This window comes from Hyla sarda, chromosome 8 (genome assembly GCF_029499605.1).
Source record: "Hyla sarda isolate aHylSar1 chromosome 8, aHylSar1.hap1, whole genome shotgun sequence".
Classification (NCBI taxonomy): domain Eukaryota; kingdom Metazoa; phylum Chordata; class Amphibia; order Anura; family Hylidae; genus Hyla; species Hyla sarda.
Window position 1 is genome coordinate 141,731,640 of NC_079196.1, and position 24,701 is coordinate 141,756,340.

At 43.5% G+C, this 24,701-nt stretch overlaps 1 protein-coding gene across 1 annotated transcript in view; it reads left to right on the plus strand.

The window, feature by feature from the left end:
• The first annotated feature begins 5,470 nt into the window (after nucleotides 1–5,470).
• Nucleotides 5,471–24,701, plus strand: part of CALCRL (calcitonin receptor like receptor) — a 264,381-nt gene continuing 245,150 nt past the window's right edge. Inside the window, exon 1 of the mRNA XM_056533480.1 lies at nucleotides 5,471–5,902. The gene's annotated coding sequence lies outside the window, so the exon portion shown is untranslated. The remainder of the gene's footprint in view (nucleotides 5,903–24,701) is intronic.

The following is a 24,701-nucleotide window of genomic DNA, read 5'->3' on the forward strand; positions in this document are numbered from 1 at the left end:
AGGCCATGAGAGCTCCGTACAGCTTCAGCTATCACAGGGTGAGGAGATCCTCTCCCTGTGATAGCCAAACTGACACTGCTGTGCGCATCGATGCGTGACGTTTAAATATGTCACGTGACAAGAGAGAGCCAATAGGATGTGATGGAGGCGGACCATCTCATTCTATGGCAAATCTCATTCTACGGCAATGCACCGGAATGTGAATCGCCGAAATGGCTGGATCCACTTGTTCCGCCCAGAGGAGGATCTTTGACACCTCGGACATGGCCGCTGAGCTGCGAGTGCCGCCCTGCCAATTGATGTATGCCAGAGCTGTGGCAGTGTCCGACTGGACACGGACAGGGTGACCCAGAAGCAGGGACTCCCAATGCTTCAGACACAGATAAATCGCCCTCAGTTCCAGAATGTTTATGGAAAGAAGGGCTACTTGGGGAGGCCAGAGGCCCTGAACCGTCTGATCCCAGAAAACACCCCCCCAGCCCGACAGGCTTGCGTCTATCGTGACCACCTGCCAGTGGAGGGGGAGGAGCGAACGCCCCTGTAGAAGAAGAGGTGAGCAGAGCCACCAGCGCAGAGACCGCCGAGTCCGGAGTGGAAGAAGAATCTTGCAATCGAGGGAGACCTGTCCCAACGTGCAAGAAACGCCAGCTGAAGAGGACGGTAATGAAACTGGGCAAAGGGTGCGGCCTCCATGGCTGCCACCATCCGACCCAGGACTTCCATGCAAGTATGGATGGAGACCGGGGATGGCGTCCGGAGGGAGCGGACTCCCGACAAGAGGTCCAGACGTTTGTCCGACGGAAGGCGAATCCGAGCCGAAACAGAGTCGAACTGAAGCCCCAAGAAGACCAGAGACTGGGTGGGGGAGAGAACAGACTTGTCTCGGTTGACCATCCACCTGAAGCGACATAAGGTCTGAAGAGTGAGGCTCACATTCTACAGAGCCTGGGCTCTGGTGGGGGCTTTGATGAGAAGGTCGTCCAAGTAGGGTATCACTGAGACTCCTCTTGACCGTAACAGAGCTACCACAGGCGACAGAATCTTGGTAAAGACTCATGGCGCTGTGGCCAGACCGAAGGGGAGAGCCACAAATTGATAATGACCTTCCGGAACCGCAAAGCGGAGGTACCGCTGGTGTCCGTGAAAAATTGGAACGTGGAGGTAGGCATCCTTGATGTCCACCGAGGAAAGAAACTCCCCTTGATCCATAGATGCCACCACCAAACGGAGAGACGTTTGAGATCCAGGATTGGCTGCACAGAACCGTTTTTCTTGGGAACCACGAAAAGATTGGAATAAAAACTCCCGAAAGCTTTACCTTTGAAGGAACTGGGATAATGACGCCCTGGAAGAGAAGGGACTGAAGAGCCTCCCGAAATCCCCTCGCAAGCGAGGGAGATCGGGGAGCATGGGACTGGAAAAACGATCCCTCGGAAGGGAGGCAAATTCTATCTGGTATCCGTTGGACACCACTTCCCTGACACAGGAGTCCTGAATGTGCGTGGTCCAAACATGTCTAAAAAACAAGAGACGACCTCCCACCAGAAAAAAAGCTGCGGGTGGGGGCGTCCCTTCATGCAGAAGTTGGCTTGCGGTTGCCCGCTTTGGCCGCAAAACGGTCGGGCCGGTTGGTGTCCGACTTCCACGATGAACGGGCCTTGAAAAAGGGGACCTTCTTGTCCCGTGGAGGCGCCTGGTTGGACCCTTTAGAGGGGCCAGACGTCCGAAAGGAAGACTTCCTACGGAAAGAAGTGCTAGATTTGTTTTGAGGTAATAAAGAGCTCTTGCCCTCTGTCACCTCAGAGATAATCTCATCCAGGCGCTTGGGAACCAGGTGGGAACCAGTAAAAGCAATCTCGGTGAGAGACTTCTTAGATGCAGCGTCCGCGTTCCAAGTTTTAAGCCAAATGGAACGATGGAGGGCCACTAGATTACCGGTGGCATAGGCAGCGCAACGAGCTGAGTGCAAGGAAGCAGAACACAGGAAATCTCCAGCTTTGGAACATTGGAGGGCCAGAGCAGACAGTTCTTCTGGGGGAGAACCTGAAAGAATAACCTGACGGAGTTGGGACTGCCAAACCGAGAGGGCCTTAGACACCCAGGTAGAGGCGAAGGCAGGGAGCAGGGAAGAACCCGCTGCTTCAAAGGCATACTTCGCTAACAACTCAACCTTTTTGTCTGTAGGATACTTGAAGGCTGCTGCATCCGCCAGCGGCAAAGTAGTAGCTTTAGAGAGGCGGGAAATGGGAGGATCCACCGACGGAGAGGAAGTCACTTTGGAAACAAGGTCCTTGGCAAAAAGATATCGCTTTTAAACTCTCTTCAGTCCCTGATACTTCTTCTCAGGGTGCTTCCAGGCAGATTCTAGAATGGTTTCAAATTCAGCGTGAGAGCTGAACACTTTGGGTGTCGGTCGGGCACAATGAAAGGATACTTCTGGAGCTGCATCCGAAGTTCCTGGGTCCTCTAGGTTAAAGGTGTCTCTTATGGCCATAACCAATGAGTTCACCGTGTCCACTGAGTCCGAACGGTCCTCCGAATCGGAACCCTCGGCCGCTAGCTCTCCAGGAGAGTGCGAACGAGTGGAGGCGGCCCTGGAAGAGGGAGACTCCGACCTGGTACGAGGTTCAGGAGAGCCAGAGCGGCGACCACGGGAACGTCCTCTAGAAGAGTGACGCCTGTGGCCTGAAGCAGTGGTCGGGCGAGACCTGCGAGAGGAACGCCCGTGCCTACCAGTAGACTCCTGGGAAGAGTCAGAGGAGACACCCCTATTACGTTTATGCGAAGCGTAGGGAGAAGGGGAACGGGACCTTCTAGAGGGCCGGTGAAGGGTAGACCTCTCCAAGGCAGTCACCACAGAACGGGAGACCTGTGTCAAGTCGGATATAGACTGGGAGAGGGAGGAAACCCAGGCTGGAGGGGCGGCCGAACCCACCAGGTCTGAAGGGGCACCTGGGTTAGAAATAGCAGGGGGGTCTGGTGGAGAAGGCAGGACAAGTGGGTTCAGCAGAACCTGACATTTTAGCAGAGCAGCTTTTACAAGCGTAATGGGTAACTAATATTCCCGGAATCTGCTTAGAGGGAGGAACAGTTCTGGGCACGGACATAATCAAAAAATGAACAGTCTCACCCAGAGTCTGTGTCCCGAGGCAGCTGCTGTGAGGTGAACTCTGCAACATGCTGAGGGAGAGAGAAAAAGCACTAATAGGAGGAAGAGGCCGGGTCAGGGCAAGGAGCTCTGTGATTGGCCCCTGCACGGCCCCAACGTGCGCACATCGCTGATTGGTGGCCCTTTTCGCGCTGCTGAAGCGCTTATGCGGCCAGGTGGGCGGAGCTAACATCCACCGGGCCGTTGAAGATATACAGCGGGACTCCTCTGTAATGGCGCCCGCTCCGAACACCGAGCGCACCTCCTTAAGACACTAAGCAAAAAACTGAATTGCTCAGTGGCCTGGAGGCGGGTATATCCTGCTGGGAGGAGCCGACTTTTTGGTTACCATAGTGTCAACCTCCTAGAGACAGCAGCATATACCCAGAGTCTGTGTCCCCCAATGGAGCCGATAGAGAAAAACTGTTTTGATGGAAACCGCACACAGTCGGATAGGCGTTACGCGAGGTTCGCAATGCCCCGCTGCCGCCATGCCTATCAATTGCACGTCAGCGCTGGGACTGCTGTGTGATTGACACACAGGTCCCAGCGCATGCGCCCCTTCGCTAATCACCCGTGCGTGCCGCGGCGTGTCGTCATGCCCTGCTGTTCAAATAAAACTTCATTCAGATGTGCACCTTTATTACTACTGAATATCTAATAGTGCTTGCTATCCTCTTCTTTCATGCTGTACCGGAGACGCACGCTCTTTTGCTTCTATTCCCAGTGCCTAGAGGAAGAGAGGAAGTGCACTCCCTGCCCCTAGCACTGGGCATGCACACTGAGGAGGTAGGCAGCGGAAGCGAGCACTTGACATGACGACACACGCCACCGCGTGCACGGGGGATAAGCGAAGGTGCGCATGCGCTGGGACCTGTGTGTCGATCACTCAGTGGTCCAGGCGCTGACAAGCAGGGGATAGGCGCCACGCCTATCCGACTGTGTGCGGCTTCAATCAAAACTGTTTTTTGGGGTAATAAAGGATGGCAGACAGAAGGTAAAAACACTGCCTAATACACAATCTGCACACAGTACAAAGGCTGTGTGTAGGTTATATGGCCCAGATTTGATGACAGTTGCGTTTTAATGTGCATACAACATATGACAGATGTGCTTTATTTGTGTTAAACCAAATAGCTTTATGTTGCGTTTTCATTTTATATATTTCGATAAGAAGGCCCATCAAAATCTTCAGAACCAGGCCCATGATGCTTTTAATCCGACCCTGCAAACCAGCTGCCACTGCAGTGTTCTTTCTTCTGTATACTTCATTTTTGTGACTGCGAAAAAAGAGCTGATGTGAGTTTCCAAAAAGCTCCAGTTTCGGCATATTTGTCAAAAAGACATTCTTCAAGAAGCTTTGTGGCTTGTCCTAGTGACACTTGCTCCTGAACTGAAAATGTATCCTAAGAACTGTACCACATAACTGAAGTGTACTGGACTGCACCAGGAGAAAAGTCCAAGTTATTTTCTAAATACAATGGCATTTGATGTTTTAATTTAAAATTTTGTATGGATTACAGCTTCATTGAAATAGTGGTTTGCAGAATCTTCATAGTGATACAAGGTTGCACCACTCCAGCCACATGATACTACAGCCCTCATGGTACACCTATATAACTGAAAATGTACACAGCCCTATTTGGGTCCGTTCACACTGAGTAATTCAAGAGGAATTTACTCCAGTAATTCCTCTTGAATCCTCCACTCAGAAATAATTAACATCTGTTTTTGCCATTGACTTCAATGTATTTTATTCTGCACTGTTCACACTGAGTAAATTCCGCTCGGGGAATTCTGTTCCGCTAGAAGAAAGAACATGTTCATTCTTCTTGCGGAATACGCAAACAGAAGTCCATTGAAGTCAACGGTAAAAACATTTTCCACCCAAAATCGTTTTCTCGCGGAATTCGCGTGGAATTCCGCACAAAATCTTGAAATAGTCAGCTCGATTTGGCCCTCCCACACCCTTTACCTTTCGGCGCAAAATAAAAAGACTACATTCCAGGTGGAAATTTTTCAGCTTGAATTCCTCCGTGTGAGCATACACCTTCTGGCATCACAAACTTTACAACTACCGCACCCCAGTACTGTAGTACAACTTTTGCGCCAAGCATGTTCCCCAACCCCACTCACTACTTGTATTTTGTTATTAACAGGCCATAGTTCGTTTTTATTTATCAATTAAATTGGGCGACCCTTTCCAAAAATGTATTTTAACAGGCCAGCATAGACTCCATCATTTCCTACATCAGTTTATGGATCGAGTGCGATCCTAGTGAAATCCTTTGCATGTACAAGACTCCTGTGAAGTGACAGGAAAATCAGAGTCGTTGGTAGAATTGGCTAAGTTTATCATGGCTTCGCATCTGGGCAGCACTAATGGAACACACACAATGTTATCTGTGAGAGTGTAGCAGGAGCCAGATTTCCTGATCTAAACAGCCATATCCTGCTTTATGGGCATAGGAAGTGACCAGGTCCAGCCTGTTCCCGCAGTGCGGAGGAGCGCTATCCCCGGCAGGTCACAGCTCAGGGCAGGCACTTTCTTCAGTAAGAGAACATAAGGCAGGCGGAGTCCGATGATGTCACAGGAAGCTCTTATGTTTCCTGTTGATGATCGGAGACATTCACTTTGGCGTTTTTATACATTGGGTCTTCTTCATATGACAACTGCGTTACCTTGTGGCGAAGACTGAAGCACTGAGGGCTGCCATTGTCTTTCTTCCCGGGGATCCGCTTGCACTGAGGGCTGTGAGTAGCGGGGTTTCTGGGCATGTCTCTTGTGTATATGACAGCAGTCACCTCCTGACACCTGATGATCAGCCCCTCTGCTTTTTTTTTTCTGATGCTCGGACCGTTATGTCACGACTTGTCTCCATGCGTCTCGTCAGTGTGTCATATCGTCACAGCCTGGTTATGGGACAGAACTTACTGTATAACCGTTCTCGCCAGCCGAGGAGATTTTAAGATTTGTCATGTCTGTGTGTTTTAACCCCTTAAGGACTCAGGGTTTTTCAGTTTTTGCACTTTCGATTTTTCCTCCTTACCTTTTAAAAATCATAACCCTTTCAATTTTCCACCTAAAAATCCATATTATGGCTTATTTTTTGCGTCACCAATTCTACTTTGTAATGACATTAGTCATTTTACCCAAAAATCCACGGTGAAACAGAAAAAAAAATCATTGTGCGACAAAATCGAACAAAAACGCCATTTTGTAACTTTTGGGGGGTTTCCGTTTCTACGCAGTGCATATTTCGGTAAAAATGACACCTTATCATTATTCTGTAGGTCCATACGGTTAAAATGATACCCTACTTATAGAGGTTTCATTTTGTTGTACTTCTGGAAAAAATCATAACTACATGCAGGAAAATGTATACGTTTAAAAATGTCATCTTCTGACCCCTATAACTTTTTTATTTTTCAACGTACAGGGCGGTGTGAGGGCTCATTTTTGCGCCGTGATCTGAAGTTTTTATCGGTACCATTTTTGTTTTGATCGGGTTTTTGATAACTTTTTATTTTTTTTAATGGTATAAAAAGTGACCAAAAATACGCTTTTTTGGACGTTTGGAATTTTTTTTTTTACGTGTACGCCATTGACCGTGCGGTTTAATTAACAATATATTTTTATAGTTCGGACATTTACACACCCGGCAATACCACATATGTTTATTTGTATTTTTATTTACACTGGTTTATTTATTTTTTTATGGGAAAAGGGGGGCGATTCAAACTTTTATTATGGAAGGGGTTAAATGACCTTTATTAACACTTTTTTTTTTCGCAGTGTTAGACTCTTTTCACACCAGTGATTTTTCCGTTATTGAAGTTCCGTCACATGTTCTGTCATGATTTTCGGCAAAAACCGGCCGTTACAAAACCCCTGACAGCCGAGACTAAATCGCATTGCAGCCTATGGGATTTTGTAACTGCCCGTTTGCACCCGTATATGCCCGTAATTCATTACAGACGTTACACAGTGACGGGACATCGCGGCGGAAAAATTACTGCATGTAGTAATTTTTCCGCCACGATGTCCCGTCACTGTGTAACTTCCGGAATGAATTACGGGCATATACGGGTGCAAACGGGCAGTTACAAAATCCCATAGGCTGCAAAGCGATTTTGTCTCGGCCGACAGGGTTTTTTTTATCGGCAGTTTTTTGCCGAAAATAGTGACGGAACTTAAAATCACTAGTTTGAAAAGAGCCTTATAGCTCCCATAGGGACCTATAACACTGCACACACTGATCTTTTACACAGATCACTGGCGTGTATTAACACGCCTGTGATCAGTGTTCTTGGCGCTTGACTGCTCCTGCATGGATCTCAGGCACGGAGCAGTAATTCGCCGATCAGACGGGCCCTCCCGGTGTCCTGTAAGCTGTTCAGAATGCCGGGATTTCACCGCGGCTGTCCCGAACAGCCAGACTGAGCAGCCGGGATACTTTCACTTCAGACACGGCGGTCAGCTTTGATCGCCGCGTCTGAAGGGTTAATACAGGGCATCATCGCGATCAGTGATGTCCTGTATTAGCCGCGGGTCCCGGCCGTTGATAGCCGCCTGGACGACCCGATATGACTGCGTGACCCCGCAGCATATCGCGGGAGTCGGCGGAGGACGTAAATGTACGTCCTTCGTCGTTAAGGGGTTAAGATGTCTCGCTCAGTGACCTTTATATGTCAGGGCATATACTATACAAACTACAGATGTGTAAACCTTTGTCTCATCCGTGACAACTCTGCAGCTCAAGTGTCATTCAGTATATAACTGATTAAGAATACAGTAACTCCATGTACAGTGGTCCCTCAACATACGATGGTAATCTGTTCCAAATGGACCATCGTTTGTTGAGGGATCCGTGCAATGTAAAGTATAGGACAGTGGTCTTCAACCTGTGGACCTCCAGATGTTGCAAAACTATAACACCCAGCATGCCCGGACAGCCGTTGCAACATCTGGAGGTCCGCAGGTTGAAGACCAGTGGTATTGGAGGTTATACATGTCCCCGCCGCTCCGGACGTCACCGCTCGTCACCGCTGCCCTGGATGTCACCCTCCATCACTGTCGCCGCGACCCCATGGTGTCCCCGTCGCTCCGGCAAGGCCTCTGCTTCCCCGGCATCCTCGCTCTCCGTCGCCGCCATCACACTCCTATTGGATGATAGTCCTATTGGATGATGTGCGCAGCGAAGTGATGACGATTATGGAGAGCGCCGACGATGCAGGGGATCCCGAAGAGGACGCGCCAGAGCCCCGAGGACAGGTAAGTGATCGTCAGCGGACCACACGGGGCACCATAAATGGCTATCCGGCAGCAACTGAAGCAGTCTGCGCTGCCGGATAACCGTTTATGCGATGGCCCCGACATACAAAAGCATTGTACGTTGATGCTGCCTTAAACATGCGATGGCCTCTGAGAGGCCATCGTATGTTGAAATGATCGTATGTCGGGGCCATCGTAGGTCGGGGGGTCACTGTATGTGGAACATGGCTCTTGGAGGACCCTCATGGCAGGATTATTGCTTTTTCTGTTTTCCCTTCTGGCATTGCTGTACATTAACGCCTTCCCGATTTGGTGAATTTCTATTTTTCACTTATATTTTTTTTCTTTGTCACATTCTAAGACCCAAATGTTTTTTATTTTTCTATATACATATTTGTATAAGGATTTTTTTTTTGCAGGACAAGTTGTATATTGTATTGATACCCTTCATTTATCATATAATGCATTGGGAAACAAAAAGAAAATATTTGTGAGGTCAAATGACAAAGCATTCAATTCAGTTTTTTATTCTATGATAACATCAATACCAAATTGATATACACTTTGCTTTACTAATTAAAAAATAAAATATGTGCATCATCATATTTTGCCACAAGTGCTAATCTTTTGTGCCGTGATCTGTAGTTTTATCGGTATATACATGTGACCATACATTTTATTCCTTTTCTTTCAGATATGTGACGTGACCAAAAAGTATTATTATTTTTTTTTAAATTTGTGTGTATACCATTCACCATGCAGTACTGTTTTATTTTAAAGGGGTATGCCAGGATTTTTTTTTATTTGACTATGCTACAGGGGAGCCCCCCTCGAAACGCATCATCCACACTTTTATTATTTTTATATTTAAGCAATAAAGCTTTACATTTTACTTGAGATCTACTCTTAGCCTTCTTTCTCCCATACTGATGACCGAATGGGCAGCGCCATGACAACAAAGGTCTTTTTTCTTGCATCTGGACAGCTGTAGGCACTGACAGCTGTAGACAGATCTCCCTTCCGGAGCTGCTACGAGCACAGCGCTCGCTCCCGCCTGTCTGTTTAACAGGCAGGGAGCAGCAAGCGCTGTGCTCGAAACGTGTCCCGGCTGCAGTCTGGGATTTTGGACTCATGCCAGGCCAGCGTGAGTCCGAGATCAATAAGAGACTAGCGGCCGGGACATGTAGTGAGACCCCTAGTGGTGGGTTTTCAAAAATAAACATGGAAACATAATTTTTCGTTAAATAATACTTGTTACAAATAGCTTATTTTGCAGGTACAGGTACTCTTTAACCCCATAAGGACGCAGCCCATTTTGACCTTAAGGACGCGGACATTTTATGCAAATCTGACCACTGTCACTTTAAGCATTAATAACTCTGGGATGCTTTAACTTATGAATTTGATTCGAAGAGGTTTTTCGTGACATTCTACTTTGTTAGTGGTAAATTTTTTTCTACTTTGTTAGTGGTAAAATTTCCTGAAAATTTTGCATTTTTTTAACTTTGAAGTTCTCTGCTTGTAAGGAAAGTGGACATTCCAAATAAATGATATGTTGATTCACATATACAATATATCTAGTTTGTGTTTCCATCATAAAGTTAACATGTTTTTACTTTTTGAAGACATCAAAGGACTTTTTAGTTTAGCAGCAATTTTCCAATTTTTCATGAAAATTTCAAAATCAGAATTTTTCAGGGACCAGTTCAGTTTCAAAGTGAATTTGAGGGTCTTTATGTTAGAAATACCCTATAATGGACCTCTTTATGAAAACTGCACCCCTTAAAGTGTTCAAAATGACATTCAGATAGTTTGTTAACCCTTTAGGTGTTTCACTGGAATAGCAGCAAAGTGGAGGAGAAAATTCAAAATCTTTATTTTTTACACTAACATGTTCTTGTAAACCCATTTTTTCATTTTACAAGGGGTAATAGGTACAAATGTCCCCCAAAATTTGTAACCCAATTTCTCTTGAGTAAGGAAATACCTCATATGTGGATGTAAAGTGCTCTGTGGGTGCACTACAATGCTCAGAAGAGAAGGAGCAACAATGGGATTTTGGAGAGCGAATTTTGCTGAAATAGTTGTTGGGGGGGCATGTCTCATTTAGGAAGCCCCCATGGTGCCATAACAGCAAAAAAAAAAAAAAAAAAAACTCATGGCACACTATTTTGGAAACTAAACCCCTCAAGGAATGTAACAAGGGGTATAGGGAGCCTTATCACCCCACAGGTGATTGACAAATTTTCGCTAAAGTTGGACGTTTTACTTTTTTCACAAAAATGCAGGTGTTATCCCAAAAAGCCCCCCAAAATTTGTAACACTATTTCTTCTGAGTATGGATGTAAAGTGCTCTGTGAACTACAATGCTCAAAAGAGAAGGAGCACTATTGGGCTTTTGGAAAGAGAATTTGGTTGGAATAGAAGTCGGGAGCCTTGTGCGTTTACAAAACCCCCGTGCTACCAGAACAGTGGACCTCCCTCCTATGTGACCCCATTTTGGAAACTATACCCGTTAGCATTTACACCCCACTGGCGTTTGACAGATTTTTTTGAACAGTGGGCTGTGCAAATGAAAAATTACGTTTTTCATTTTCATGGACCACTGTTCCAAAAATCTGTCAAGACACCTGTGGGGTGTAAATGCTCACTGCACCCCTTATTACATTCCGTGTGGGGTGTAGTTTCAAAAATGGGGTCGCATGTGGGGGGGGTTCTGCTGTTCTGGCACCATGGGGCTTTGTAAACACACATGGCCTTCAATTCCAGACACATTCTCTCTCCAAAAGCCCAATGGTGCTCCTTCTCTTCTGAGCCCTGTAGTGCACCCGCAGAGCACTTTACATCCACATATGGGGTATTTCCATACTCATAAAAAATGGTGTTACAAATATGGTGTAACTATCAGCCACCCCTGTGCAAATCACCAATTTAGACCTCAAATGTACATAGTGCGCTCTCACTTGTGAGCCATGTTGTGCGCCCGCAGAGCATTTTACACCCACATATGGGGTATTTTCGTACTCAGGAGAAATTGCGTTACAAATTTTTGGGGCCTTTTTTTCTTTTAGCTCTTGTAAAAATGAAAAGTATGGGGCAACACCAGCATGTTAGTGTAAAATGTTTTATTTTTTTACAATAACATGCTGGTGTAGACCCCAACTTTTCCTTTTCATAAGAGGTAAAAGAAGAAAAAGCCCTGCAAAATTTGTTAAGCAAATACCCCATATGTGGCCCTAAACTGTTGCCTTGAAATACGACAGGGCTCCGAAGTGAGAGAGCGCCATGTGCATTTGAGGCCTAAATTTGGGATTTGCATAGGGATGGACACCTCAGTGTTCCCCAAACAGGGTGCCTCCAGCTGTTGCAAAACTTCCAGCATGCCTGAATAGTCAATATCCGGCAATACTGGGAGTTATTTTGCAACAGCTGGCGGCTCCGTTTTGGAAACCCCGCCGTATGAGACAATTTTAATTTTTATTGTGGGGGTGGGAGGGGGGGGGCAGTGTAGGGGGGTGTATATGTAGTGTTTTACCCTTTATTTTGTGTAAGTGAAGTGTAGTGTTTTTAGGCTACATTCACACCGGCGGGGGTTCACAGCGAGTTTCCCGCTGGGAGTTTGAGCTGCGGCAGAAAATTTGCTGAAGCTCAAACTTAAAGCGCGAAACTCGCTGTAAACCTGCCCATGTGAATGTATCCTGTACATTCACATAGGCGGGGGGCAAACCTCCAGCTGTTGCAAAACTACAACTCCCAGCATGCACTGACAGACTGTGCATGCTGGGAGTTGTAGTTTTTGAACAGCTGGAGGCACACAGGTTGGGAAACACTGAGTTAGTAAACAGACAGTGTTTCCCAACAAATTTGCCTCCAGTTGTTGCAAAACTACAACTCCCAGCATGGGAGTTGTAGTTTTGCAACATCTGGCCCTTCAGATGTTGCCGAACTACAATGCTCAGCATGCCTGGACATTCTTGGCATGCTGGGAGTTGTAGTTTAGCAAAATCTGGAAGTGCACAGTTTGGAGACCACTATACAGTGGTCTCCTCCAAACTGTAGCCCTCCAGATGTTGCAAAACTACAACTCCCAGCATGCCCAGACACCCTTTGGCTATCTGGGCATGCTGGGAGTTGTAGTTGTGAAACTACAATGCAGCAGTGAAGATCACTTACCAGACTTTCACTGCTGCATTGGTCCTCACTGGTGCCGGTCCCCCACTGTATGCCAACGGTAACCGCCTCCGTCATCTTTGCCCCGCTCTGCCCGGACTTCCAGAGTGGGCAGAGCGGGGATCTCAACTTTGACCCTCCCCCCCACTGCCCCTGCCCTGCGATTCACCCATCGGCCTGATCGGCCAATCACAGGGGGTAGGAGGAGGTGGCACCCCTGCCACCTCGCTCCTATCCTTTAGGATAATCGGAGCTGTCACTGACAGCTCCGATCATCTCTATTTTCCGGGCTATAGGGTCACCAGAGACCCGATCAGCCCGGAATTCGCTGGTCAGAATTTACAAGGGGTCTCAAGACAAGGGGGGTTTCAGGAACCCCCTGGGCGATATACCGGGATAACTGCTGATAGATATCAGCAGTCATCCCGTTCCGATCACCGGATCTGGAGACTCGGTGATCAAGAAACTCAGTGCCGTACATTTAGCAGCGCCGTACATTTACGGCACTCGTCATTAAGGGGTTAACCCATGTCGATAATGGAATAAAGATGGCAACATTCCCATTCTTCTTAAATTAATCTTGGGTAACACAGCAGATTGCAAAGCCTTATATGCCCTGGATATCCCTCTTCTTACTCCTATAGATCTAAGAAAGTAATTTTCATATAGGTATATAAGGTTATTAGATTTCTATTTCAGGGAAGAGATAATATGACGTAATTGTAAATATTTAAATAGGCACTCTCATTAAAATTAAGTTTTGCTATTGCACTACTTATGGTAAATAAAAAAAATCTTTCTAATGTACTGTGTTTTAAAAAATGAAGTTTTTTATGTTTTATTTGTGTTTAAAAAAAAGCTGCCACTAGGTGTCTCCCTACTTGTCCAGATCACATTTTCCCCATCTTTTGCAAAGCCTTTGGACTCCTGCTGGCCTGGCAGAAGTCCAAAATCAGGAAATGCTGATAATAATAGTATTTTTATTTATATAGCACCAACAGATTCCGTAGCACTTTACAATTTTGGGGTACAAATAAAGACAAGTATCAGACATAACAATATTACACACTAACTATTCAAACAGAAAGAGTGAGGGCCCTGCTCGTGAGAGCTTACAGACTATGAGGAATGGGGTTGAGACAGAAGGCATAACAGGTTTTATTGATACAATGCTCCAGCCATATTTTATAAATAAAAAGGTTACATACAGGAGAGTGAACCAGTAACTAGCTAATCTCTGAAGGTCTAAAGTACATAGAGAATAGGGAAAGACTGTCAAATATGAAGCTTTTATACTTAACAGGAATTAAAATATGACGTGAAAGGGCATATAGCCATATATCTAGGCATGCACTTGAAGTCGGACTACTTAAAAGGGTATTCCGGCTTTATACATCTTATCCCCTATCCAAAGGATAGGGAATAAGATGTGTGATCGTGGGACCCCTGCAATCTCAGTACAGCCCCTGGCATTCTGTGCAAGGCTCTGCCTCCGAGATGGGGACGTGACATATGGGAGAGGGCACCATGGCTGTGTACTAGCCGTCATGCCCCCTCCCATAGACCTAAATGGAGGGGCCATGACGTCCTGAATATGGAAAACCCAGGCTTCCGTGTTCATGAATACAGAAACTCCGCCCCAGAGATCATGGGGGGGGGGGTTCCAGCGGCCAAACCCCCCATGATCAGACATGCTATCCCTTATCCTTTGGATAGGGGATAACATGTCTAGGGGCAGAGTACCCCTTTAAGTCAAATGTAGACAAGTCAGGGTGCAAATATTTGGCCAGGACCACCTGGTTTATTACAGCATGCTCATATTTCCAAGCAAAATTTAAATGCCCCCAGCAGGTAAATAAGATGAATAAAATCCCATCCACTTGCCTGCCACTGTAATCCGCTACCAAATTTTAACTGCACTAGTTCACAGTTAAAATTATTTCTGCCACTTCAAAAGATTGAGTATTCTCACTTGCAGTTTTGCCAGGTTATTGCTACAAAGTTACAGCCCTTTTGCAAAAGATCAGCACCAGAAAAGCATTCAAAAGTGGCTTTCTCCTGTAAGCACTAGAGGACAAGAAATAAAGATTATTCTCTTACAAAGCAGATATAGGCTATAAAAAGATGCTAAATATTTCCTGCTTGCAAATTCAGCTGTACAAAATGGCACAAGTGGAAGGGAAACTGTTGTAGTAAAAAAGGTTAAAAAAAAAAGGGGGTAAAAAACCATACAAAGTTAGAAGATCAATAAAAAGAACCTAACCGTTTATCTCAATTGTATCTTATCCATAGGGTGTATCGTACATCGGAATTTTTGTATAAGATAGGATGGCGCTCCGACTCTACATGCCCCAGATGTTCAATGGACAATGCTGACTTACTACACATGTTTTGGGGTTGTAGGGAATTGGGGGAGTTCTGGCGTGAGATTGTTGCCCTGATTCAAAGGGTATTTTCCATTATTATCCCACTGACTCCTGTATCGTGTGTGCTGGATTATTTGGATGGAAATCAGGAGGACGGCGGTGCTGTCCTTGGCGTCCAACGCATTCTATACCAGGCCTGCAAGGTCATTGCTTCACACTGGACCCATGCAGCTCCTCCCACGATACAGGAATTTATAATTAGGATGAATGCCATTATCAGGTTGGAGAGAGGGGTGTATTTGAAACGTAATGCACTGGCTAAATTTGAGCGGATCTGGGGGCAATGGCTTGATACACCGGGCTTACCCGCAGCCATTCTTCTACAATTGTGCAGGGGTCCTATGCATGCCTTCTTTTCTGCTGGTTCTACTTAGTCATATCAATACTTGTGGGATGGGAAAGAGTTTCTATGTATTTTTATGTTTCACTCTTGTACCTCTCCTTTGTCCCCATTTGATGCTAGGTCTTTCCTACCTCCCTTTTATGTTTCACCTCTCCTATGACTATTGTTTCCTTCTTGTTCCTTCATCGGCCGGACTTTTCTGCTTCCCCTTTTTTTGTGTTTATCTCCTTTTCTTTTTGATGACTAGGTGTCTCCCCAGGGCATCTCAATTCTCTATAACCTTTTGGTTTATCTTGTAGAGAGAATTCTTGCTGTATCTGATTTACCCTTACACATGACGCTGCACACAAATGTTTGTTGTGGTTTACAGTTTATTTTTATTTTTTATGTATATATTATTTTTCATTTTATTTTATGATTCCTCAATACTGCGGATATGTGGTTACAAGAATGTATATTACACAGCTCCTGTGATCAGCAGCCTCTGGTTTCCTGATGATTTAAGGTTTGATATTCTGGAACTAGGCTGCTTGCTTGAGGTTTCTCTAATATCTTTTTTGTTTGTGTTGTGTGTTTTTTTTTTTTTTTTTTTCCTCGACCTGTGAAGCAGGATAAAAAGTGTTTAATAAAAACGATCTGATTTAAAAAAAAAAAAAAAAAAAAAAATTAATAAAAAACTTTCATATCACTACCTAACAGAACTAACTGGTCATCTGGCATTTATGCACAGTTGGTCAGTTACAGCCCATGTAGTTTTAATTAACTTTAAAGGGGTACTCCGGCACTTAGACATCTTATCTCCTCCGGGGACTGATTTTAACTGGAGTGCTACGTGCAAGATCACAGGGGTCCCCAGCGGCGGGACCCCCACGATCAGACATCTTATCCCCTATCCTTTGGATAGGGGATAAGATGTCTAAGTGCCGGAGTACCCCTTTAACTACAATCTATAGCCTATTCACACAGGATGTCTCATCTAGCTTAGGCTGCTTTCACACTATGAAAAGTGCCCGTTATATAACACTCATTATAAAATAGCGGGCGATCGCGGGGTTCAACCGCCATTAGAAAATCCCTAACATACGTTAGAAAATCCCATAATAGTCTATGGGATTTTTCTAATAGCCGTTTTAAACCGTTATCGCCCGTCATTCATAACAGGCGTTATTTTATGACGGGAGATAGTAATGGGAGAAATACTGCATGCACTATTTCTTCGGTTCAATCTCCCGTCACAAAAGGCATTTGTTAGGGATTTTCTAATGGCGTATTAACCCCGCAATCGCCCGCTATTTTAGAACAGGTGTTATATAACGGGTAGTTTTCATAGTTTGAAAGCAGCCTTATCTGTACAAAGAAACTAGTCAGGGATACATACACACATGCATGTTTTGTTGCAGATTTTTCACAGCAAATTTTGCTACCCATTGAAGTCAATGGGTAGCAAAATTAGCAGCAATAAATCCACAGAAAAATCCGCACATGTGAACATACCCTTTGGATCTATTCACACACACACAGGATCTGTAGCATATTTGAAGCTGTGTACATTAAATTAGTTTACATTGAAATCTGCAGCATCAAATCTTAATGCATACTTCCTGGGAAGGTGGGGGGCAGCTTCCCACTCCATACCGCACGGCCCCTGGCTGGAATCAACAACCAGGGGTCATAGTTAATAACCCCTGCGTGGCTATAAATTCTTTAGATCCTGCAATCAAAGCCAATCGCGGGACCTAAAGCGATTCAATGTTACGGGTTGGTTGCTATGGGGGATCGGGACCACCGCAGGGTAATCATCTGTATCCGAGCACCTTACATGACGGACGGAGGGTCCCTACCTGCCTACGTGCCATCCGATCTTCTCTCTGTGGCTCCGGCCTGCTTTCGCAGGCTAGAGCAACAGAGCGCAGGTAACACTGCAGTAGCCCAGCATTGATTAATGTTAGGAATTGAAAGATTCCATGTTATAGTCCCTTATATGAACAAAAAAAAAATGTAAAAAATAATAATAATTAAAAAAAAAAGATAAATATGTGGTATTGCTGCATGCATAAATGTCGGAACCATTTAAAAGGGCACTGCCATTAAACATGATTTTTGACAAATAAATAACTTATGTAATTGGCTTCCATTTAAAAAACAAACAAAAAAAAGTTTTATGTTAGTTTTTCATCTGTATACTTCTGGCCACCAGGGGTCTCCTTTCTTGGCCAGAACACATTCCGTCTGGTCAAAATTCAGGAAGTGTTTCTCTGTACTGAGCTTGATTGACAGCTAAAAAGAGCCTTAGTGAAAAATACACAGACTGAAAGCTGCTGCACAGAGGCCTGAGGTGTAAACATAAAAATATACTAAAGTCCAAAATTACGCATTTTTTGTCACTTCATATTGAAGAAAAAATTTTATAAAAAGTGATCAAAAAGTCCCCTCAAAACATAAATGGTATAATTAAAAACTATCACGGCGCAAAAAAGGAGCCCTCATAAAGCACAGTATATGATAAAATGAAAAAGTTATAGGGGTCAGAGGAGGGCAATTTTAACCCCTTAAAGGGGTATTCCAGGCAAAACCTTTTTTTATATATATCAACTGGCTCCGGAAAGTTAAACAGATTTGTAAATTACTTCTATTTAAAAAATCTTAATCCTTCCAATAGTTATTAGCTTCTGAAGTTTTCTGTCTAACTGCTCAATGATGATGTCACGTCCCGGGAGCTGTGCAGGATGGGAGAATATCCCCATAGGAACTGCACAGCTCCCGGGACGTGAGTCATCAGAAAGCAGTTAGACAGAAAACAACAACAAATCTGTTTAACTTTCCGGAGCCAGTTGATATACATAAAAAAAAAGTTTTGGCCTGGAATACCCCTTTAAGGATGCAGCCCATTTGGGCCTTAAGGACTCAGACAATTTTATTTTTACGTTTTCGTTTTTTCCTCCTCGCCTTCAAAAAATCATAACTCTTTTATATTTTCATCCACAGACTAGTATGAGGGCTTGTTTTTTGCGCGACCAGTTGTCCGTTGTAATGCCATCACTCACTTTACCATAAAATGTATGGCACAACCAAAAAATACTATTTGGTGAAATTAAAAAGAAAACCGCAATTTTGCTAATTTTGGAAGGTTTCGTTTTCGTGCCGTACAATTTACCGTAAAAATTACATGTGTTCTTTATTCTTTGGGTCAATACGATTAAAATGATACCCATGATTATACACTTTTCTATTACTGTTGCGCTTAAAAAAAATCGCAAACTTTTTAACCAAATTAGTAAGTTTAAAATCCCCCAAGACCTATAACTTTTTCATTTTTCCGTATAAGCGGCGGTATGAGGGCTAATTTTTAGCGCTGTGATCTGTACTTTTTATTGATACCATATTTGCTTATATAAAACTTTTAATCCATTTTTTATTAATTTTTTAAAAATAAAATGTTATAAAAAAGCATCTATTTTAATGACCACAATGCTGCAGATGCCGTGATTTGTATTGATCACAGCATCTGAGGGGTTAATGGCAGATATCCGCGGGATCGTGGATGTCCGCCATTACGGGCGGGTCACTGGCTGCGATCAGCAGCCGGAACCTGCCACGCATGATCCGGGCATCGCAAATGTATGTCCTGGTGTGTTAAGTACCACCTCACCAGGATGTACATTTACGTCCTGCGTCGTTAAAGGGGTACTCCGGTGGAAAACATTTTTTCTTTTTAAATCAACTGGTGCCAGAAAGTTAAACAGATTTGTAAATTACTTCTATTAACCTCTTAAGGACCCATGACATATGCGTACGTCATGAGTCCCGGTCCTGCGATATAACGCGGGGTCACACGGTGACCTCGCATCATATCGCGGCGGGCCCAGCGTCATAGTGAAGCCGGGACCCGCCTCTAATAGCGCGCGGCACTGATCGCTGTGCCGCGTGCTATTAACCCTTTAGCCGCGCGCTCAAAGCTGAGCCGCGCGGCTAAAAACAAAAGTAAAAGTGCCCGGCTAGCTCAGGGAGCTGTTCGGGATCGCCGCGGTATAATCGCGGCATCCCGAACAGCTGTAGCACAGGAGGAGGTCTTCTTACCTTCTCCTGTGCTGTCCGATCGCCGAATGAATGCTTCAAGCCTGAGATCCAGGCTTGAGCATTCAATCACCGAAAACACTGATTGATCCATCTCCATAGGAAAGGATCAATCAGTGTAAAAGATCAGTACATGCAATGTTATAGCCCCCTATAGGAGCTATAATATTGCATAAGAAAAGTGTAAAAAAATCATTAACCCTTTCAATTATCCCTTCCCCTAATAAAAGTTTGAATCACCCGGCATTTCCAAAAAAAAAAAAAAACATTATGTAAATAATAGTAAAAATAAACATATGTGGTATCGCCGCATGCGGAAATGTCCGATTTATAAAAATATAGCACTTTTTAAACCGCTCGTTCAATGGCGTACGCGCAAAAAAATTCCAAAGTCCAAAATAGCGCATTTTTGATCACTTTTTATACCACAAAAAGTGATCAAAAAGTCTAATCAGAACAAAAATTTTACCGCTAAAAACTTCAGATGACGGCGCAAAAAATGAGTCCTCAAAGCGCCCTGAACACAGAAAAATAAAAAAGTTATAGGGGTCAAAAGATGACCATTTTAAACGTATAAATTTTCCTGCATGTATTCATGATTTTTTTTCGGAAGTGATACAAATTCAAACCTATACAAGTAGGGTATCATTTTAACCGTATGGACCTACAGAATAAAGATAAGGTATCATTTTTGACAAAAAATGTACTCCGTAAAAACAGAAGCCCCCAAAACTTACAAAATAGTGTTTTTTCATCAATTTTGTCGCACATTGATTTTTTTTCCCGTTTCACCGTAAATTTTTGGGTAAAATGACTAATGTCATTACAAAGTAGAATTAGTGATGCAAAAATTAAGCCATTATATATAATTTTAGGTGAAAATTTTTAAGTGTTATGATTTTTTAAAGTAAAGGAGGAAAAATTGAAAATGAAAAAATGGAAAAAGCCCGGGTCCTTAAGGGGTTAAAAAAAATCTTTTCCCTTCCAGTACTTTTTAGCAGCTGTATGCTACAGAGGAAATTCTTTTTGTTTTTTAATTTCTTTTTTGTCTTGTCCACAGTGCACTCTGCCCATATCAGGAAGTGTCCAGAGCAGGAGAAAATCTCCATTGCAATCCTATGCTGCTCTGAACAGATCCTGACATGGACAGCAGTTGTCAGTAGAGATTACTGTGGATAAGACAAAAAAGACATTCAAAAAGAAAATAATTTCCTCTGTAGCATACAGCTGCTAAAAAGTACTGGGAGGGAAGAGATTTTTTAATTGAAGTCATTTACAAATCTGTTTAACTTGATTAAAATAAAAAAAACCACCAGAGTACCCCTTTAAAGGGGTACTCCGGTGGGGAATATTTTTAACTATGTTGCCTCTTCTTCTTATGTGCTTGCTTTTTGCAATTGACATGTGCTTTTTTTTTTTTTTTTTTGTTTTTTGGCCTGCAAGTGTATGTTTTTCTTACCTGATTGTGGCCCCAGAAGTTCAGTAGTTTTATGAGGGAGTTTACTGTCGGCCACCACATCGGCCATGTCCAGAGTTGATGGTGGCCAATACATCACTGGTTTGTTTTTTCCCCCCGCTCCTTTCTCTCGGCGTGTGGGCGGTCAGCTATTGAATATGTATGTTGCTCCGATCAGCCTATTTGATGATTGGTTAGCCCTGTTAGCCCTTCAGTAACTCCTACCATGTTGCTAAACCAATTGCCGGTGGTGTGTAGCGCATGCGTGCTTCTTTCTGTTTATTTGATGACGCTCATGCCGCCCGTCCAATCCCCTTGCATGAAGGCGTGGTTGCCTGTGTGAGCCTGTTCATTCATCGCGCTGACACTCCGGCTGCCCGTCCAATCCCCAGGCATATGGCCTGGATGCGTGGGTGATTCTGTTCATCCAGCTGTGTTTTTAGTACCGGTGTGTGTGTGTGTGTGTGTGTGTGTGTGTATATATGTGTGGGTGTCTGGTTTGCCGATGCATCATGCAATGTATGTGTGTGGATTTTTTTTTTCCGCATCTGTAACGTGTGCCTGCTGGTTTGAGTTTTGCAGCTGCTGCATGACATCACAATTAGCCATGTGGGTTTGTGCAGCAATAGCAAGTGGGCGTGTGCAAGGCGTTACCCAAAGGGTAAAAGAAAAGGCAAAAAAAAAGCAGGGCGGATCCCAAAGAAAAAAACAAACAAACGTGCAAGACATGAGGCATGCTGGGATTCATAGTTTCAAGGCAGGCTACAAAAAGGAAGTAGAAACAACGGCCAGAAAACAAACTGGGGTATAAAAAGCAAACAAAGAACAGAAGGACATTAGGCCAAACACCATAAAAAAGAGCTAGCCAAGACAAACAGGGTAAATCACAAGCAAAAAAGCCTTGACCACAGGGGTAACCCTTTTAAGCCTACTAATTTTCTTACAAAAAGTTTTTATAATTTTTTTTTACTAGTAAAATAAAACAAAACCTATATAAATTGGGTATCATTGTAAGTGTATGTACCAACAGAAAAACAATAATGTGTAGTTTTTACTGAAAAGTGTAATGCGTAGAAACTAAATCCCCTAAAGTTTGCATAATGGCATTTTTTTCCAATATCGCCCACAAAATTGACAATTGGAAGAGTTATAAATTTTAAAAGGGGAGAAGGAAAAAAATAAAGCGCAAAAAATTGCTGTGTCATTGAGGGGTTAAACAACCTACTTAAAGTTGGCCTATTAACACATATAGAGGTACTGAAGCCTCACAACTATTTAACCCAAGGAGTTAACAAAAGTCTCTTATATACATGTGTTAAAAATAAAACAACTTTAATTATACTATATATAAAGGAAAAAGCTGGTGAGAAACACACAGTTAACCCCTTAAGGACTCAGGGTTTTTCAGTTTTTGCACTTTCGCTTTTTCCTCCTTACCTTTACGAAATCATAATTCTTTACATTTTGCAAATAAAAATCCATATGATGGCTTATTTTATGTGCCACCCATTCTACTTTGTAATGACATCATTCATTTTATCCAAAAATCTATGGCGAAACGGAAAATAAATCATTGTGCGACAAAATTGAAGAAAAAACACCATTCTGTAAATTTTTGGGGCTTCCATTTCTACGCATTACATTTTTTGGTAAAAATGACATGTTCACTTTATTCTGTAGGTCCTTACGATTAACCGCTGAAGGACTCAGCATTTTCATTTTTTCCTCATCACCTTCTAAAAATCATAACGCTTTAAATTTTGCACATAAAATTCCATATGATGGCTTATTTTTTGCGCCACCAATTCTACTTTGCAGTGACATTATTCATTTTACAAAACAAACCATGGTGAAACGGAAAAAAAATGAATTGTGCGACAAAATTGAAGAAAAAATTTCATTATGTAACTTTTGGGGGCTTCCGTTTCTATGCAGTGCATTTTTCGGTAAAAATTACACCTTCTCTTTATTCTGTAGGTCCATACAATTAAAATGATACCCTACTTATATAGGTTTGATTTCGTCGTACTTCTGAAAAAAATCATAACTACATGCAGGAAAATGTATATGTTTTAAAATTGTCATCTTCTGACCCCTATAACTTTTTATTTTTTATTTTTCCGGGTACGCTGTCTTCTGAAGTTTTTATTGGTACCATTTTTGTATTGATCAGACTTTTTGATCACTTTTTATTCATTTTTTCATGATATAAAAAGTGACATAAAATATGCTATTTTGGACTTTGGTATTTGTTTGCGCGTACGCCATTGACCGTGCGATTTAATTAACAATATATTTTTATAGTTTGGACATTTCCACATGCGGCGATACCACATATGTTTATTTTTTTTTTATTTACACCGGTTTTTTTTTATGGGAAAAGGGGGGGGGGGGGATTCAAACTTTTATTAGGGAAGGGGTTAAAAGACCTTTTATTAACTTTTTTTCACTTTTTTTTTTTTTTTGCAGTGTTATAGCTCCCATAGGGGACTATAACACTGCACACCGATCTTTTACCCTGATCCCTGCAAAGCCATAGCTTTGCATGGATCAGCGTAATAGGGGGTTGATTGCTCAAGCCTGTAGCTCAGGCTTGGAGCAATCAAACGCCGATCGGATGCGACGGACCAAAGTAAGGGGACCTCCACTCGTGTCCTAGCTGATCGGGACATCGCAATAAAATCGCGCCCGACTGAGCTGCCGGGAAGCTTTTACTTTAGTTTTAGACGCTCAAGTTGATCGCCGCATCTGAATGGTTAATAGCGCGCGGCACAACGATCTGTGCCGCGCGCTATTAGCCCAGGGTCCCGGCTATCATAAGCCGCCGGGACCGACCCGGTATGACGCGTTTTAAATACTGGGACCGGGCGCAGGGCATACAGGTACGCCCTGTGCCCTTAAGAGGTTAAAATGATACCCTACTTATATTGGTTTGATTTTGTCGCACTACGTGCACAAAAATTAATACGTTTAAAATTCTCATCTTCTGACCCCTATAACTTTTTTTTTCCCCCGCAAACGGGGCGGTATGAGATCAATTTTTTTGCACTGTGATCTGAAGTTTTTAGCAGTACCATTGTACCATTTCTATTGATCAGACTTTTTGATCACTTTGAATGCAGTTTTTCATGATATAAAAAGTGACCAAAAATACGCTATTTTTGGACTTTGGAAATTTTTTTGCACATACGCTATTGACCTTGCGGTTTAATTAACAATATATTTTTATAATTCTGACATTTCTGCACGCATTTATACCACATGTTTATTTTCATTTTTATTTACACTTTTTGTTTTTTAAATGGGAAAAGGGGGGTGATTCAAACTTTTATTAGGGAAGGGGTTAAATGATCTTTATTAAGTTATTTTTTTTTCACTTTTTTTTTTTTTGCAATGTTATAGCCACCATAGGGGGCTGTAACACTGCACACACTGATCTTTTACTTTGATCATTGTTATTCCATAGGATAACATTGATCAATGATTCTGCTGCTTGACTGCTCATGCCTGGATCTCAGGCATGGAGCAGTCATTTGGCGATCGGACACACAGGAGGAAGGTAGGGGCCCTCTTGTGTGCTCCAGCTGTTTGGGACGCCGCAATTTCGCCGTGGCGGTCCCGAACAGCCCACTGAGCTAGCCGGGAGTAGTTTACTTTCACTTTAGATGCGGCGATCAACTTTGAACGCCCTGTCTAATGGGTTAATAGCACACGGCACCACGATCAGTCCCAGCCGTGGCCCCGCGTTATAGAAAGGTTAAAAACCGCTGGACTCAACATTACCACCGAGGACTGCCATATCCTCTGAC